This window comes from Aethalodelphis obliquidens, unplaced genomic scaffold (assembly GCF_003676395.1).
Source record: "Aethalodelphis obliquidens isolate GAN/ISIS:26980383/991018 unplaced genomic scaffold, ASM367639v1 scaffold118, whole genome shotgun sequence".
In the NCBI taxonomy this organism is placed as follows: domain Eukaryota; kingdom Metazoa; phylum Chordata; class Mammalia; order Artiodactyla; family Delphinidae; genus Aethalodelphis; species Aethalodelphis obliquidens.
The window spans coordinates 3,120,709-3,137,610 of NW_020838062.1; the positions used below are offsets into that span (position 1 = coordinate 3,120,709).

The 16,902-nt window shown below is 50.1% G+C and overlaps 1 protein-coding gene across 3 annotated transcripts in view; it reads right to left on the minus strand.

The window, feature by feature from the left end:
* Window positions 1–16,902, minus strand: part of MECP2 (methyl-CpG binding protein 2) — a 61,240-nt gene that overhangs the window by 18,515 nt on the left and 25,823 nt on the right. Inside the window, exons 1-2 of one of the 3 annotated variants that reach the window (XM_027097963.1) lie at window positions 3,120–3,296; window positions 1,571–2,384 (exon numbers count right to left, since the gene is read on the minus strand). The exons of the other annotated variants lie outside the window; for them this stretch is intronic. The gene's annotated coding sequence lies outside the window, so the exon portion shown is untranslated. Of the gene's footprint in view, window positions 1–1,570; window positions 2,385–3,119; window positions 3,297–16,902 lie in introns of those variants that run through there. 3 annotated transcript variants of the gene reach the window in all.

Genomic DNA, 16,902 nt, shown 5'->3' on the forward strand with positions numbered 1-16,902 from the left:
AAAAATAAATTTATTTTTAAAATGTGGTTCATTCATATAATGGAATGTTATTCAGCTTTAAAAAAGAAGGAAACTGGGGAATTCCCTGGCGGTCCAGTGGTTAGGACTCCATGTTCTCACTGCCAAGGGCCCAGGTTCGATCCCTGGGCCTCGGGGAACTTAAGAGCCCACAAGTCCCGTGGTGGGGCCAAAAAAAAAAAGAAGGAAACTCTGACACCTGCTATAGCATGGATGGACCTTGAATTGAAGACGTTATGCTAAGCGAAGTAAGCCACACACAGAAAGACAAACACTGTATGACTCCATTTATATGAAATGTCCAGAACAGGCAAATCCAGAGATTGAAAGTAGATTATTCATTGCCAGGGTCCGGGGGTAGTGGGTAATAGGGAAAGACTCCTAATGGGTACAGGATTTTTTTGGGGGGGGGGCGGGGGGTGTAATGAAAATGTTCTGGAACTAGATAGAGGTGATGGTTGCACAACATTATGAGTGTACTAAATGCCAGTGTACACTTTAATGGGTGAATTTCACAGTATGTGAATTATATCTCAATTTTTATAAGAACCCACTAAAATGACAGCTGACTTCACCCATTACCCTAAATCATAAAGGCAGGTTTTACAACGCTCAGGCAAGTAGCTCTGCTGTCCATGTGAGAGAAATTGGCGAATGTGGGGACCTACGGTGACACATGCTAGACTGGACCACGCTGACCTGAATGCCATCTCTGAAACCCAGGACACGGTAACCACGACGGTCAGAAAGGAATCTAGTCCAAGAAGTTTAATGCCTAGGCACCTGGCCAAGTTGAAGGTTGTTGGCTAAATATTCTGAGGGTGTTTACTGTGGTAAAATTTACCATTAGCAGCGCTTAGTACATTCACAATGTTGTACAGCCATCACCACTATCTAGTTCCAGAACATTCTGTCACCCCCCCGGAGGAAATCTTATACCCACTAAGCAGGTACTTCCCCAGCCCCCCTTACTCCCAAGCCCCTGGCAACCACTAATCTCTCTTCTGTCTCTATGGATCTGCCTGTTTGGACCTTTCATATAAATGGAATCATATAACATATGGCTTTTTGTGATAGGCTCCTTTCACTCAGCATAATGTTTTCAAGGTTCTTCCACATTGTAGCATGTATCAGAACTTCTTCCCTTTCTATGGCTGAATAACATTCCACTGTATAGACACACCACACTTTTTGTTTATCCATTCATCTGTTGATGGACATCTGGGTTGCTTCTACTTTTCAGCTGCTGTGAATATTTGAGTACAAGTTTTTTGCACGGGTGTATGTTTTCAATTCTCTTGGGTCTATACCTAGAGTGGAATCACTGGGTCACACGGGTACTCCATGCTTGACTTTTTGAGGAAGCTCCAGACTGTTTTCCACGTGGCTTCCTTTGGGGGTGATGAAAATGTTCTGGAACTAGACAGGAGTAAAGTAAGGTGGCAGAAACTGCTTCCACTCTGGAATGCCTAGCAAGGAGGGGCAAGCTTTGAACAGAAGTCATCATGACAAGGACACGGGGAGCGGGGTGGAGGTGTTTCATGTCACCTACTCAGTCATTCGGTAGCTGACAATCTAGGTAGTGGGCCCGAGCTGTGCTGGGGCCAAGGCTGCTCCGGTAACAAGACACACTTTCTACCTGCATCCGTTTCTTCTCTTTCTCCTGGTACAAACCGTCTTCTAAAGCATACAGTCAATAATGAAATCATAGCGATTTTGCTGAGTGCTGTGAAAGGGGAGAGAGCGGGATCCGGGGGAGCGCTCCGGAAGGCGATGCGGGGCCGCTGTGGGTGGGGGAAGGATCGAGCCCGGCGTGAGAAGCTGGTACAGTCGTGGAGCATGACTAAAGCCAAGCTGGGTGGCTTCACCACCAACTGTCCCCATGCAGGCCACTGCAGAGGGGGCTGGCCAAATGAGTTAAGAATGGGAGAAAACCAAGAAGCCAGTCGTTATGACTGACATTTTTGTGATTTCATCTCTTCCCCTGGACAGCCTGTGTCGTGAGCATTTGCTCCCCGGCCTCCACATCTAGCTACGTCTCTTCCATCGTGTCTCCTCCACGCCGCAGGGTGCTCACGGCAACCCTCCTCACAAACGGGGCAAAGCTGGCCTCCGGTGCCCTCACGACAAATATCCAGCTTTCAGGTCCCCACAGCCAGTCTGCACAGGCGCTCAGGTCACGCCTGCCTCTTTGGTCCCCAGCAATAGATTCCCACAGCTCCTTCCTGCTGCAGTTTTCTGTCATTACTGTTTTCCTCTCACTTGAGGTGATGCCCTTGTTTTCATTGCTGTGCCTCTCACTAGTGTACGTCACCCCGCAGCTGCATGCCTGACAGACTTGCTTCCCGATGATGACATAGGAGCCACTGAAATGACCAACAATAGAAAAAAGGGGAAATGTGTCTGTCAGAGCTGGCAAACAAGAGGGTGCCACCAGTGGCTGAGGCACCGTGAGAGATGCCAAGGAGGGACCTGCCAGGGGGGTCGGTGGTGACAGGATGCCCCCCCACCAACAGAGGCCGAGGAAATCTTCAAGGTCACAACGGTGGGACCCAGAAGCCAGGCTGGCTGAAGTGCGGTTTGCCGGTGGCAGACGGAAGGGCCTAGAGGCCGACACGGCAAGGTCAGCAACAGGCTGAGGGGTTTCCCTGGGCACTGCTGGGAGCAGGCAGGGCCAGAGAAGGGCAGTGGGCAGCAGTGGGCAAGCAGTAGGGACTAATCTCTATCCCGTAAACAACTCTGGGGACCGGCTAAAAAGTAACTAACATGGGGCTTCCCTGGTGGCGCAGTGATTGAGAGTCCGCCTGCCGATGCAGGGGACACGGGTTCGTGCCCCGGTCCGGGAGGATCCCACATGCCGCGGAGCGGCTGGGCCCGTGAGCCATGGCCACTGAGCCTGCGCGTCCGGAGCCTGTGCTCCGCAACGGGAGAGGCCACAGCAGTGAGAGGCCCGCGTACCGCAAAAAAAAAAAAAAAAAAGTAACTAACATGCCTGGTGACAAGACAAATATCAACCAGTCAGCGGCTTCCCTGTGTACAAATACTAACTGGGTAGAAAATACAATGGGAACATGACTACCAGCTCTCCAGCGGAGACTGACCTAGAATCAGTGCCTGTGAACAACCAGAGAAAAACACGGAGGGGTGGCAAGGCCGTGACGTGCTTCTTGTGACCACTGCATCCTCCCGCCACACAACAGCATCAATTCCACACGGATTAGACGGTTAGGTTCAAACGGCGGGTTACAACGTCCCACAGAACTCCTCTCTCCCAATGCCTAATAAAAGGAGAAACACACAGACGTGGGGAGGAGGAGTGTGAAGGACAGAATTCAGCAAACGAAGGAAAGGGACATAAAATCGAACGCAGTACATTTCGAAACCTGGCAGCCGAAGAAAGGATTCCAGAGAACAAAGCAGCAGCAAGACTGAGCTCCTGCCCCACCCCTGGAAACCGTGCTGGGGAGCCCACAACACCCCGAAACCTCTCCTCACTGAGCTGGAAAGAAGCAACTGGGTAGGAGTCTGTAACTTTTTCCTTTTAGGCCCAGGAACTACAGAAGCTGCAACCGGGAGGTGCAGGAGAAACAGGTAAAGCACCCAGCGAGCCAGGCCAGGGGACCACTGGGAACCTGGGGTGGCCCCTTCCCATATCCCTTATAGGAATGGCATACGTGTCCTTCAAGCGGCTGGACTGAACCCTGGCGTAAGACAATTAACACAATTCCTAGGCTAGAGAGAAGACTCCAGATGCTGCCGAAGAGTCCCCCTGACTGCAGCTCCCCCACGTGTACAGCTTGTCTCTGCCCACAAGAGAACGAGCTCATGACAGCCCAGAGGGGAAAGCAGTGAGAGAGGATGCCAGAAGACGGGGAAGAGAGAGCCAGAACGCCCCTGCTGCACCAAAGCAAACAGAACGACTGGATGGAGCCGTCTAAGCCTGAGCCAAGTTGACAAGAAACAACATGGTAACTCTAGAAACATGGCCAAAAGCGACAAAATAAAAGTGAGGCGGATGGCTCAGGAAAGGCAAAATCCCACCAAGAAGAGAATACACAAAAGGAAGAGAAGGAAATTCCTCACAACTTTATAAGAACATGTTCTCAATAACAGTTCAAAGATGAGAAGATAAAACACAGTAAGATGAAAGGGCAAATTCCCAACCTAGGGAAATAAACTGCAGACCAAAACACATCATTACGGAACTAATAAATACATTTAAAAACAGCCAGAAACAGAATATACGTAGCTGAAAATCAAACTAGACAAACAGTGTATGCAGATGAAAAAGATAAAAGCTAAAGCAATTAGGGTGTAGCTAATAGCACTGGAAGAGAGACAAAGACAACCCAACGTAAGGATAATTCGTGTCCCTGTAGTAGGGAACCCAAAATGGCACATAGATGCCATCAAAGATATATTATAAGAGGACTAATCTGAAACGAAGTGAGCTGCATCTGCAGCCTGAAAGAACACACCACGTTCCCAGGAAAATGTGATAAACAAACAAACACCACTCACCAGCGAGAGGGACTGTGGTTAACCTCCTCAATTTCAAGGATAAAGAACTCTTCAAGCGCCCCAAGGGATCATGTAAAGAGGGGCCCAGGCGTTAAGGACTAAGGACCAGCAAGAGCCAAGGACCCGACCCCAGGAACAGTCTGGCACGTTCCAGGAAAAGCAAGAATGGCGGGCTGGAGCCAGGTGAGCAAGGCGCAGAAAATGAGCTCAAAATGAGGCAGGCCTGGCTACACAATATGCAGGGCCCAGTATAGAATGAAATTGCAGGGCCTCTTACTCCAAAATGGAGAATTGTGGCGTGGCCGCAGTAGAGCAGTAAACCAAGCGTGGCTCTTCCAAGCCCTGGGCATTATGCAGGCTGCACGTCCAGGAAGCCGGCCCTGCTTCCAGGAAACAGACTTTCGATTTTATTTTGTGAGGGATGAGAGGCCCTCAGAGGGTTTTTCTCAGGGGAGTGACAAGATCAGATGAAGAGTCTGAAAAAGTTCACTCTTAATGGAAAATACAGTGTGAGGCGGGGACGAGGGGGCAGGCAGACGCAAGGTGCTACGGGGTGGGCTCACGGTTTGGGGTACTGAACATTTATTAGGGATTGACACTCGTGAACGGAAGGGAGAGGAAGCAGATCTGGGCAGGGGATGAAGCTGAATTGCAATGCAGGCTCAAGAAAGCTCCAGGCCACCTTGGGCAGTGATGGCAGGGCAGTGGTTTTATACCCCCTGCCTCATCCAGCCACCTGGGCACTGCCCTGGAATTGGTGTGACCGAGTGAGGAAGTGCTCACAGCTGAGGCCAAGGCCAAGCCCAAAGGAGCCAGCAGCTGGAGGCTGCCTGCGGACTGCACTTCTGGCTGGGGATCCACACAGTGGCCTCCTTGCCTGCTGTGTGGGGCTACTGCAGAGTCTAAGCAGACGACGCGGTGGCTGCTCTAGGTGCCATCAGTGGAGGGCATGTGTGTGCTGGGGGCAGGGGGAGCGCAGGAGATCAAGGACTCTGACTTCCGTATTTTACGTTTTCGATGTTGAGGCATTTCGCCTTCTACAGGTCTAGGCTGGAGACAGAGATCTGGTAGTCACTGGTGCAGAGGTCTGAAGAGCCAGGTGAACAAGTGAGGGCACCTCAGATGTTTGTGTGTGGACAACTTTCCTCCTGTTATCTGGAGTTGTGACAAGGAGAAAGAGTCAGCAAAGGAGACAGACAAAGAGGAGTGAGGTATTAGAAAGACGATCAGGTGTATCTGTCCAGATTATTGGTGGCAAGCAACAGAGACCAACTCTAGCTGATTTACACAGACAAGGACTTGATTAAACAGCTACTGGAAGATGGAAGGTGGTGGTGATGTCTGCACAGTATAAATATACTTCATACCATGGAACTGTACACTTAAAAACGGTTGAAATGGTAAATTTTTTCATGTGTATTTTACCCCAATAACAAAAACTGGGGGGAATAAAAGGCTATTAGGTGGCCAGAGGGTTGGAGAAACAGGTTTGAATCTCGTTAGCCAAGAACAATATTCCAAACCCTGCTGCCAGCACTGCCTCTGCCACCCTGCAGGGGGCAGCAGTGGCCGCCAACACAGCAGCCACTGCGGGAGCTGGCCCTGCTCCCTTGGAGAGGGTGGGTCTGATGTGAGAGCCCGAGGCGCAGAGCCATACCCCCTTGGAGGGCTGAGGCCATTTTCTTCCGTAAAGGGCCAGATAGTAAGCGTTTATTCCTGCTCTGTAGGCCTCACCGTCTCTGTCACACTCACTCAACTTGCCAGTGAAGCGGGAAGGTAGCTTCAGGCAATGCATAAAGGAAGGAGTGGGGTTGGACTGCAATAAAACTTTATTTACAAAAACAGGCAGTGGGCCAGACTTGGCCTTGGCATGTAGTTTACCATCCACTGTACCAGCTGAAAGGGAAATTATGAAAAGAAGCGTATGGCATTTTCAGCGACTACAGTCAGAGGTCACCTGGTCTCTCAGCAAACTCATAGGATGGGGTAAGAGTTCCCTCAAACAAAGAAGGGGGCTCAGATGTGAAAGTGGCCAAAGAAAATAAAACCGACTAAGCCAGTGATGCTGCGCCAGGAGAGGCTGCTGGTGGGGGTCCCCGAAGAGACACAGCAAGGGGATTCCAGGAGGGAACAAGCCTGTCAAGAGGAGGAATCACCACTGGCCTGGGTAACACAAACATCCATTAGGGCCGGAGCAAAGTGGGAGGTGAGGAGGGGGAATACTGAGTAGCCAAGTCTTGAAAAGCTTGGCCAAAGAGGGAACAGAGAACTGGGCAGGAGCTGAGGAGGGAGCGCTTGGTAAAGATGGGAAATTCGAAAACACGTTTGTATAGTGATGGGTGTGATTCACGAGAGGAGGGAAAATTGACAGATTCCTGGGGAGCTAGGAAAACAGGAAGTCTCTGTCACCAGTGGAGCTGTCTGTTAAGAGCTCCAGGGGTGGAGCAGTTTCCAGTGATGACAAAGTCCAGGCTGTGACCTTGGCAGTAGGTGGCTGAGGTCACTGGAACAGAGGTGATCAAAAGTTGGGGGCCAAGCACTAGGAGGGCCCTCTATGTGCATGCTTAAGCCACCTGTGGGATGGAATGGTCAGGAACAGAGAGACAAAGACTGTGGGCCTGGCACCAAGTCCCCAGTGGAGGGGGGCTGTCCAGGGTGGCAAGCAAGCTCATGACGGGGAGTTGAGGGGCCTGCGCATCACAGCGTGCTTTTAATCAGAGCGTAGATCATGAACACGGAGGACGCGCTCCTGCTCGGGGTGTGTGGGCTGGGACAGTCAACAGGCCGCCCTCTGGTTGTGAGGTACCTGTAGGGAGCCAGAGCTCAAGAGGAGAGGTCTGACCCAGATGGGGCCTGGGGGCCTAGGAAGGACTCTCTGCAGGAAGGGACACCCGAGGCGAGTCAAGAACCAGGAGGAGGGGGAAATGCAGCATGGGGACCCGGACAAAGGCCAGGAGTATGAGCTCAGTCCTACGTGGCTGAGGGGCACAAGGATGAGAAAAGGAGTGGTAGCGGAAGAGTCGAGAGTCGTGTGAGGGGCCTTGATGCCACTGGAGGACAGGGGCCCCACTCTCACGTTTAAAGCAGGAGAGTGAGATCTGACGCTAGGGACTGCGTGGCAGGGAGAAACGTGGAGGAGAGCTGGAAGGCTTGAATCAGGCCGGTGGCGGGAGGAGGGCAAGAGACCGGCAGGGCTGGCGACACTCGGGTTCCCAGCCTGCGGGACCGGTGCTGCTACCTACCATGACAGAAACCAGAGGACATGGGCTTTGGCTGCTTAGCCTTCTGACCTACCCACCTTCTTTGGGGGGGGGTCTGGAGGGTGGTAGGGCAGGCAGTGGGTTGAGGAGAATGGGAGGAAGAAAAAGGGCAAAGCCTTTTACGTGCCTTGCATGGTAAAACCTGACTAGTGCGAGCCTTTCTCTCACAGAAGTGAAAACAAGTTCTAGTTCCTTCATACTCCTTTTCAGTGCTCTCTGTCGCCACCTAATGGGATGTCAGCTGAAACCCCAAGATTCACCTGTGGGGGACGGGACAGCACCCGGGTGGAGGAGAACCTACTTGGCTAACTTTAGATCTCTGAAAACACCTCTAGGGTCCACGAGACCCCCTTCTGGAAAATTAGAGCTTCCTGGAGCTAACAGAGACAGGTGTGTGTTGGTAACACCTAATTCAACTTCAGATCATTTTCCACAGACGAGCTTTGACTTGGCTTCTGTGCACTCCCAGGATGCACGATCAAGTCGAGGTGGCTGAGAGAACCACAGCCCTGAAACAAACGGTCCCTTGATGGGACAAAAATTCCAGGGCACTTGAACCTAGCTGAGCTGTTTCTGGTTCTAGTGTTTCACGTGCCACCTGTAGGTTGAGGCGGACTTACTTCGTAAATCTGAGAATGCATTAAAGTCTTCTACTGAAATGTCTTAGCTTGGGGGGTAATTTACAAAGAGCCACACCCCTCGCTGCTAACTGCCTTCCTCCCAGACCTCTGACGGACCTACAAATGTCACTCACCGAACAAGAAGAGTAACGAGTGCCACACCAGAGATGCCAAGGGGAGGCTGTGGTGGGCAAGCAGAGGCAGTCACCGCCCTCAGTGGCTTCACCCTAGCAGGGGGCACATGCGGCAACAGACAACTTCATCATCATGTGGGAATACTGGGAGAGAAGGCCGCAAAGCCCAGTGTAGCGGGAGGGGATGAAGAGACAAGGGCCAAAGGACATGACCTGGTTTAACTCCCCTTTCTGTCAGTGAAGAGCTGCAAGAAGGAAATCAATATTTTCAGATGCCACGGAGAGGCTACTAAGATAAATGCTGAGTCTGGTAAGTTCTCACCTGCAGAGCATGGGTAAGGACCAGCCTGCCTTGTGTGGGCTGCTGCGGATTCCATGAGTGGATCCTGATCAGGCAGGCAGACAGCAGCTGGTCCGGAAGCACCGCACGAGTGAGTGAGTGAGTGAGTGAGTGTGTGGGGGGCGGTGGGGGGAGCGGAAGGACTGAGTGGAGAGGTGATCCCAGGAGCTGATCAACGGCGATGTGAGATCACAAACATAAACTCCTCTTTTGGAGAGCTTGGCACAGAGAAGATACGAAGCATCCAGAGGTAAGGGGTAGGGAGTCAACAGAAGGCCAAGACAGAAGATACACTAAATTTGTGATGGAATCTAAGTTAGCTTTAAAAGGATGTTCACTGTTTTTCTTAACATGGGTGTCTTAGCTCGGGCTGCCATAACGAAATAGAACAGACTGAGTAGCTTAAACAACAGAAATTTATTGCTCACAGTTCTGGACGCAGGAAGTCCAAGGTCAAGGTGCCGGCAGATTCCTTGGTGAGGGCCCTCTTCCTGGCTTGCAGACGGCTGCTTTCTCACTGTGTCCTCATATGGCACATGGCAGGGAGTGAGATCTTTGGTGTCTCTTCTTATAAAGACACTGATCCCATTGGGCTCCAGCCTCAAGACCTCATCTAATCCTAATTACCTCCCAAAGGCCCCATCTCCAAACATCCTCACATTTGGGGTTAGGGCATCAACATATGAATTTGCGGGGGCCGGGTGGGGAGACAAACAAACACTTTAGTCCGTAACAATGGGGATGCTTATGTTCTACTGTGAAATGGTAAATGAAAAAGCAGGGTATGGTACTACATATACTGCATGACAACAATTAAAACTCATTCCAAGAGATGGTAGTACAACAGTTTGAATGTATTTAGGGCCACTGAAGTGTACACTTAAAAATGGTTAAGATGGTAAATTTTATGTTATGTGTATCTTACCATGATTAAAAAAACAACTCAATCCAGGAGAAGGCAAGAAAGGAGAAAAAAAATAAAGAACAGAAAATGTGGAAAAAATAGAATGCACAAAATAAAATGGTACAGACAAATCTAAATGCATCAGCAATTAAATAGATGTTAACAGATATGACAGAATGGATTTTTTTAAATCCAGCTATTTGCCATTTTCAAGAGCTACATCTAACCCATAAAGACACAGAACGGAGGAAAATTAAAAGCGGCAGCGCTGACCAAAAACACAGGTGCTGCAGCACCATCACTATCAGATGAAGCAACATTCAAGGCAAAAGCACGACTAATTACAAAGAGGATCACTTCATGATGCTAAAGGGTTCGATCCACCAGGAAGACAAAACGGTTTCTAAAACTGAAAACCTGGCCTCAAAATAAATAATAAAGCCAAAATTAACAAAGCCCCTGGAGAAACTGGAGTTTGTGACACATGCTCCCCAGTAGCGAGGAACTCAAGTCGAGAGAACAACAGTAGGAAGAGAGGACGCTTTCATAATCCCAGGGATGAGATGAAGGAGACGAGCTTCTTCTGGCTCCTGCGCCCCACCGACAGCCCATGCTCATCTGGGTGGTCCCGCACTGCTCCACAAGCTGTGAAGCGGATGCCCCACAGACCACAGTCTTGGAGCATGGTGCCATTTAGCTAGGATCTTATTTTTTATTTATTTATTATTATTATTTTTTGCGGTACGCAGGCCTCTCACTGTTGTGGCCTCTCCCGTTGCGGAGCACAGGCTCCGGACACGCAGGCTCAGTGGCCACGGCTCACGGGCCCAGCCGCTCCGCGGCATGTGGGATCCTCCCGGACCGGGGCACGAACCCGCGTCCCCTGCATCGGCAGGCGGACTCTCAACCACTGCGCCACCAGGGAAACCCTAGCTAGGACCTTATTTTTAAAAATAGTAACTAGGAAAAAAAACCCCACAAAGCCATGTACTTGGAAATTTAAAAAACACATTTCTAAATAATTTGTGGGTCAAAGAGGAATCACAGAGGAAATTAAAAAAAAACCCTTTGAGCTGACTTTAAGTGGAGATGCGACACATTGAAACTTGCTCGATGAGCAGAAATCGTTTGAGGATCAGCTTTAAATGCTTATGTTTGAAAAGAAGGTTGAAAACCAATGAGCTAAGTTTAGAATGTAAGAAGTGAGAAAAAGAAAACCAGAGAATGTACTCCAAGAAAGTAGAAGATATAATAATAAAGATAAAATTTTACATAACTTAATGAACTGGAAAGCAGACATACAGTAATACAGGACAATAATGCCCACAAGTTCACTCTCTGAAAGACTAATAAAACCCAAACAATTTTTACCAAGACAGGGAAAAAAGGGAGAAGGAAAAAGTAACAGCACTAGAATGAAAAAGGAGATAAATACTGACGTTGCAAAGGTTTATAAAAAGGTAAGCATGGCTTCTTGCTAGTAAACTTAGTAACACAGATGAAATGGACAAAAATATACCTTAGCCACACTGACCTGAGCAGGTGTAGGGAAATAAAAATAGGTTTCGAAGTGCGTGTATGTGCACAGAACACCTCAAAGACACATACAAGCCCCTGGAGGCATCTGTTCCCTGCAGAGGGGCCCGGGTGGCAGCAAGGACACTGAGAGACCAAGCATCACTCTAGAGCTCACACTTCCTGAGTTGTGAACCATGTGCATGGGCCACCTGCTCAATAGCGGATCCAAATGCACCCAGAGACGAGGAAAGGCCTCACCTGACGGTGCGTGTAGGCCAGCCCAGAACATGGGGCTCGAACTACGCCGTAGGAGCCAATCTCAACATTCGCTGGCACTAGGTCTTTTCTTTCTATTTGTCCTTTTAATCTTTACAAATTTGGTAGGTCAAAATGCCATATTCTTTGTTTCCATGTGTGTCTCTTTGATTATCACTGAGGCAGAACTCTTTCCCTATCTTCATTGGCCACCTGTATCTCTTCTTTATGAATTTCCTGTTCATATTCTTTGTTCATTAGTGGTGACTGGTAGTAAGTTAGCAGTAAGAACTGCTGCATTCAAGTCTAGAATAAAAAGGAAATTTAAAAATCTGCCCCAGTGCACTCACAACAATCACTGTTCCCACTGCCCAGTGGCAGGCATTAACCCTAGGATGATTCGCTGGGTGGTGATCTGCAGCTTAACTATTTTCTCCAAACACTTCAGACTCGCCCAGATCCCAAGAAATTGCACCGCAGCATTCCTCCTTTCGGCAAACAACCTCTGGTTGTCAAGCACCACTGTGCTCTGCTGGAGGCCAGGGCCTGCCGAGAGCGCTGCTCAGAGTGGGCCCCAGGAGCGCTCCCTGTCCCTTCTCATCCCCTGCCCAGCGGGGCCCTTTGAGCTGCTAACAGTACTCCTAGGTTGCTAACCCACTGCCCAGGCTAGGATATGTTCCCAATACTTTCACTATCATCGCTTTACATACAACCTCACTGAATGCTCAGCAACACACAAAAGCAACATTTAAATGAAGGCAACACTGAGGCTCAAGGAGGAAAAAGTGACCTGAAACCTAGTAGGTGAACAAGCCGGGATTTAATCCTAAAGGAACCTGGCTCAAAAAGCCTATGTTCATCCACTCTACTCAAGATAAAACTGCGAAAGCAAGGTCCTGGCTGCAAGCAACAGAAAACAACTCTAGCTGACCCCAGTCACAAAGGAGTTCCGCAGCAGCATGTGTAAATGAAGAGAAGACTAGAAAACTAAGCCCAGAAAAGCAGCTGCATGACTGAAAACGCAGCCAAGGTTGCACTGAAGGGGCCGTGTGCTTAGGACACCCACCCTGGGCAGCACCACCAGCAACTTCAGACATGAGCCACTGACACTGCCTTCCTGCTGCATGTGCCACTACCATGACTTATCTCTCACTGTCTTTCAAGAGCCAAAGTCGGGGAATTCCCTGGCGGTCCAGTGGTTAGGACTACAGGCTTTCATTGCCGAGGGCCCGAGTTCAATTCCCGGTCATGGAACTAAGATCCCCCCCCCCAAAAAAAAAAAAAAAAGGAGTCAAAGTCCCTGAAGGGAGAATGGGTTTGGCCAAGCCTGGGTCTCATGGCCGCCCCCTAGCTTCTGGAGACCAAGGGGCAGGAACATCGGTCCCCCATGGCAGGCACTACCAGCTGCCCCCCAACACCCAGCTCCTCTGTCTGCCTTCCTAACAGAACCTTGCGCTCAGCACACCTCCCGCCCACTGGCTCTGCACGTGCTCACACATCTGGCTTCACTGATGGGACCGAGGAGGAAGAGACTTTAAAAGGCCTCTGTGGGTCTGCTCACTCCTCTTGGGCTCCTGACATCTGCCTAAGAAGAGACCATCTCTGACAGTTGCTTCTCCCTCCTGGGTCCTGGAACGACAGGCTTGAGAACAGATCTGAATCCCACCTTGCAGCTGACCCAGACCCATGAGTAAGAAATAAATGATCGCTATTGTAGCTGCTGTTTGTTCCTCAGAAAAAAAAAATGATGGACACGGAGACGGAAATGGAAATTACTGAATGGGACTGGAGGGTGTGCCAACAAGTGCCCTTTTCCCCTTCCCCCGTGCCCTCCTTCTCTCTCCCTGGAAAGCAAGATGCAACAGCTAGAGCTGCAACTGCCATCTTGGGACCACACGCAGCCTTGAGGATGGAAGTCACCTGCTCAGGGTGATGGGGGAAAAAGACTGAGGGGCCCTGGATCCCAGATACTTACAGCCATGGACAGCCTGCCCCCAGACGTCAGGGCACACAAGAGGACACCACAAGCCTCCAACCCCATCTTTAGGCTTTCTTAAGTAGAAGCTAGGATCCACCTGCTTCAAACCCAAGATCCACAGAGTAGGGGATTCTTTTAACACGAAAAGGTATCAAGGTACTTAGAAGTCAAAAAAAAATATTCATGATAAACCATATGTGAAGTTTACTTGATACACAGCTTTTTTCACCAAGTTATCACAATCACTATAACTGAAGCTACTGAAAAACGACATAAATTCTGAGCTTCTTTCTTTCTATTTCTGTTGGCTAAAAATGCAGCCTTTGAATTGTGTATAAGTGAATTCAAGAGACAAAAATAAATCCAGATAATTCAGAATGTACTGAGGACCACACATATGCCTTCTATGTGATAAACTCTCAGAATTATTTATTCAAAGAAAACTCATTGCAAAAATATAAAAAGCTTACAGATAAAACAATTAATGACACAACATACCACCTCCTACAACACCAGATTCCTTTTCTTTCCTTCATAGTAGTGGGTGTCATAACCCAACCAGAACAAAAACAAAACAGCGTTTGATTGAATTGCTGAGACTGAGAAAGTTCAATTAGCCAGAGCCACCAGGCAGGGAAAGGAGTGGCCCAAGCCCGCGGAGTGCGCCGGGAAACCAGGTCCAGGTAGCGGGCACATGCACACACGTGTGCCCAGAGGCTGCATGGTGAGCCAGAAACGCTGCCCCTTATGGCTTCCAGGAGACCCGGAGGGACACCATCGGTTGCTCATGCCAGGCGCTGTACTATGCAGGGGAAGGCCCCAAGGACTCATGTGGGGTCTCTGCTCCAGAAGCTCATGACCCACTGGGGAAAAGCAACATGCCAGAAACGGCTGTCCCTCCTGGCTACAGGGCCTGCACCAGATGTCTGTAGGGGTCGCTAAGGGCCCAAGGGAGTAGTGGTCAGGCCCCCAGGCCCAGGAGCTGGGGTGGGCAGTAAACACCTCTTCAAAGGCCATTCTCATGAGTACTTTAAGCTGCACGTCTGTTGGCAAAACACAAATACTGTTACACAAATACAAAGCCACAGATGGCAAAGGCACCTGACAGCCTTTAAAATTCATTTCTCCTGTTCTGCAAAGCTGCATTGGGAAATCGTGCTGTTAAATTATACACTCATAAAGGATGTACAGACATACCTCATAGATACTGTGAGTTCAGTTCTATACCACCACAAAAAAGCAAATATCACAATAAAGCGAGTCACACAAGTTTTTCTGGTTTCCCAGTGCATATAAAAGTTATGTTTACACTAGACTGTAGTCCATTAAGTGTACAATAGCACTATGTCTAAAGAAGTGTACAGACCTTAATTAAAAATACTTTATTGCTAAAAAATGCTAACCATCATCTGAGCCTTCAGCGAGTTGTAACCTTTTTGCAATAGTAACATCAAAGATCACTGATCACAGATCGCCCCAACAGATATAATAATAATGAAAAAGCATGAAATATTGCGAGAATTACCAAAATATAACAGAGAGACACAAAGTGAGCAAATGCTGTTGGAAAAACAGCACCAACAGGCTTGCACAACGCATGGTTGCGCAAACCTTCAATTTGTAAAAAATGCACTATCTGTGAAGCACAATAAAATGAAGCACAATAAAACAAGTTATGCCTTTATATTTAAAAAGTGGGGGGCTTCCCTGGTGGCGCAGTGGTTGAGAGTCCGCCTGCCGATGCAGGGGACACGGGTTCGTGCCCCGGTCCGGGAAGATCCCACATGCCGAGGAGCGGCTGGGCCCGTGAGCCATGGCCGCTGAGCCTGCGCGTCCGGAGCCTGTGCTCCGCAGCGGGAGAGGCCACAACAGTGAGAGGCCCGCGTACCGCCAAAAAAAAAAAGGGGGGGGGGGGGGTGCTGGGAATTCCCTGGCAGTCCAGTGGTTAGGACTCGGCGTTTTCACTGCCATGGGCCTGGGTTCAGTCTCTGGTTGGGGAACTAAGATCCCGCAAGCCACACGGTGTGACCAAAAAAGAAAAAGGTGTGGGGGGGGACTAGGGTAGGTGCTATTTAGGCTTTCATCAATTTATGCCATGTTTTTGGATAACTGCAAATCCCCCCAAAGTACCTCAAACTCGAAGTCCACACATCTGCCCTTTGCGGGTACCTTCTGCTCCAGACTGCAGATTTGATTAAACCATAAAGAATATCGCTCCTCTTGGCCACAGAGAAGCTAACGAGTCAACAGCAGAGCAGGCTGCATTCTATTCTGCCCCTCTTAGTATAAGACAAAAGCTTAGGGCAAGGTCCCACTGCAGAATTCATCCATCTGTCCACCCAATAAGTATGCATGATTCCAGGCACTGGAGATACAGCAGGGGAGAGGCAAAAACAACCCCTCTGCCCTCCAGGGGCTTAGATTCTAGTGGGAGGAAGAGGGAGAGCGGAGGGGGCGGTAGAGAGCACGTGCGAGCACAAGTAAAACCACCAAGCAAAACAGCATATATCAGGTGATGACAAGGGCTAGGCGAGGCAGGGGAAAGTGGGAGGGTGGCATCAATCTTCAGGGAAGGCGACACTGGGAAGGTGACACTTGAGCTGACTTGAAGGAGATCGAAAAGGGAGCCGGGCGATTCCTGGGGGAAGAATGTTCCCAACAGAGGGAAGAGCGGGGGGTCGAGGCCTGAGGCAGGGGTGTACCTGAAGGGCCCAGGGGGGCCACAGTGGATGAGGGGCAGGAGAGGGGCAGGAGAGGGGATCCCAGATTGGGCCTTGCAGGCCACTGTAAGGACTTTGGCTTTGACTCTGAGTGAGAGGAGAGTCCACATGTTGCAGGACTGAACAGAGACAAGGCCGAGGTCAAGGGCAGAGGGAGGCGGGAGGTCAGAGCAGGATGGAAGAACGGAGCTGGGGAGACCTGCCAGCGGGAACAAGCGGCGTTCATGGCGGGAGGTGGTATGAGAGAGAGCAGCACGGGGCACTAGCACCGGCTTTCTGAGCTGAGGTGCAGGAAGATGGAGCTGCTGTTTACTGGGAAGGGAAGGCCAGGGAAAGGCCAGGCGCGAGGGATTGGGAGCTCAGGCTTGAACAGGTACAGTTGGAGAAGCCTGTTGGAAGCTGAGCAGGGAGGTCAAGTCGGTGCTGGGTGCGCGGGTCTGGGCTTCAGGGGGCCCAGTCACCCTGAAGACATGAAGCTGGTAGCCAGCGGCTCACAGGTGGAAGAGAGAGCCTTGACGCCGAGAAAGATCCCCTCGGGAGCGAGGGTAGAGAGAAGTCTGAGCCCAAGGCCCCCCGACAGCGCATGGGGCGCAGAGGCAGACCTGGCACACGCTCAGCCAGGACCTCTCAGGAC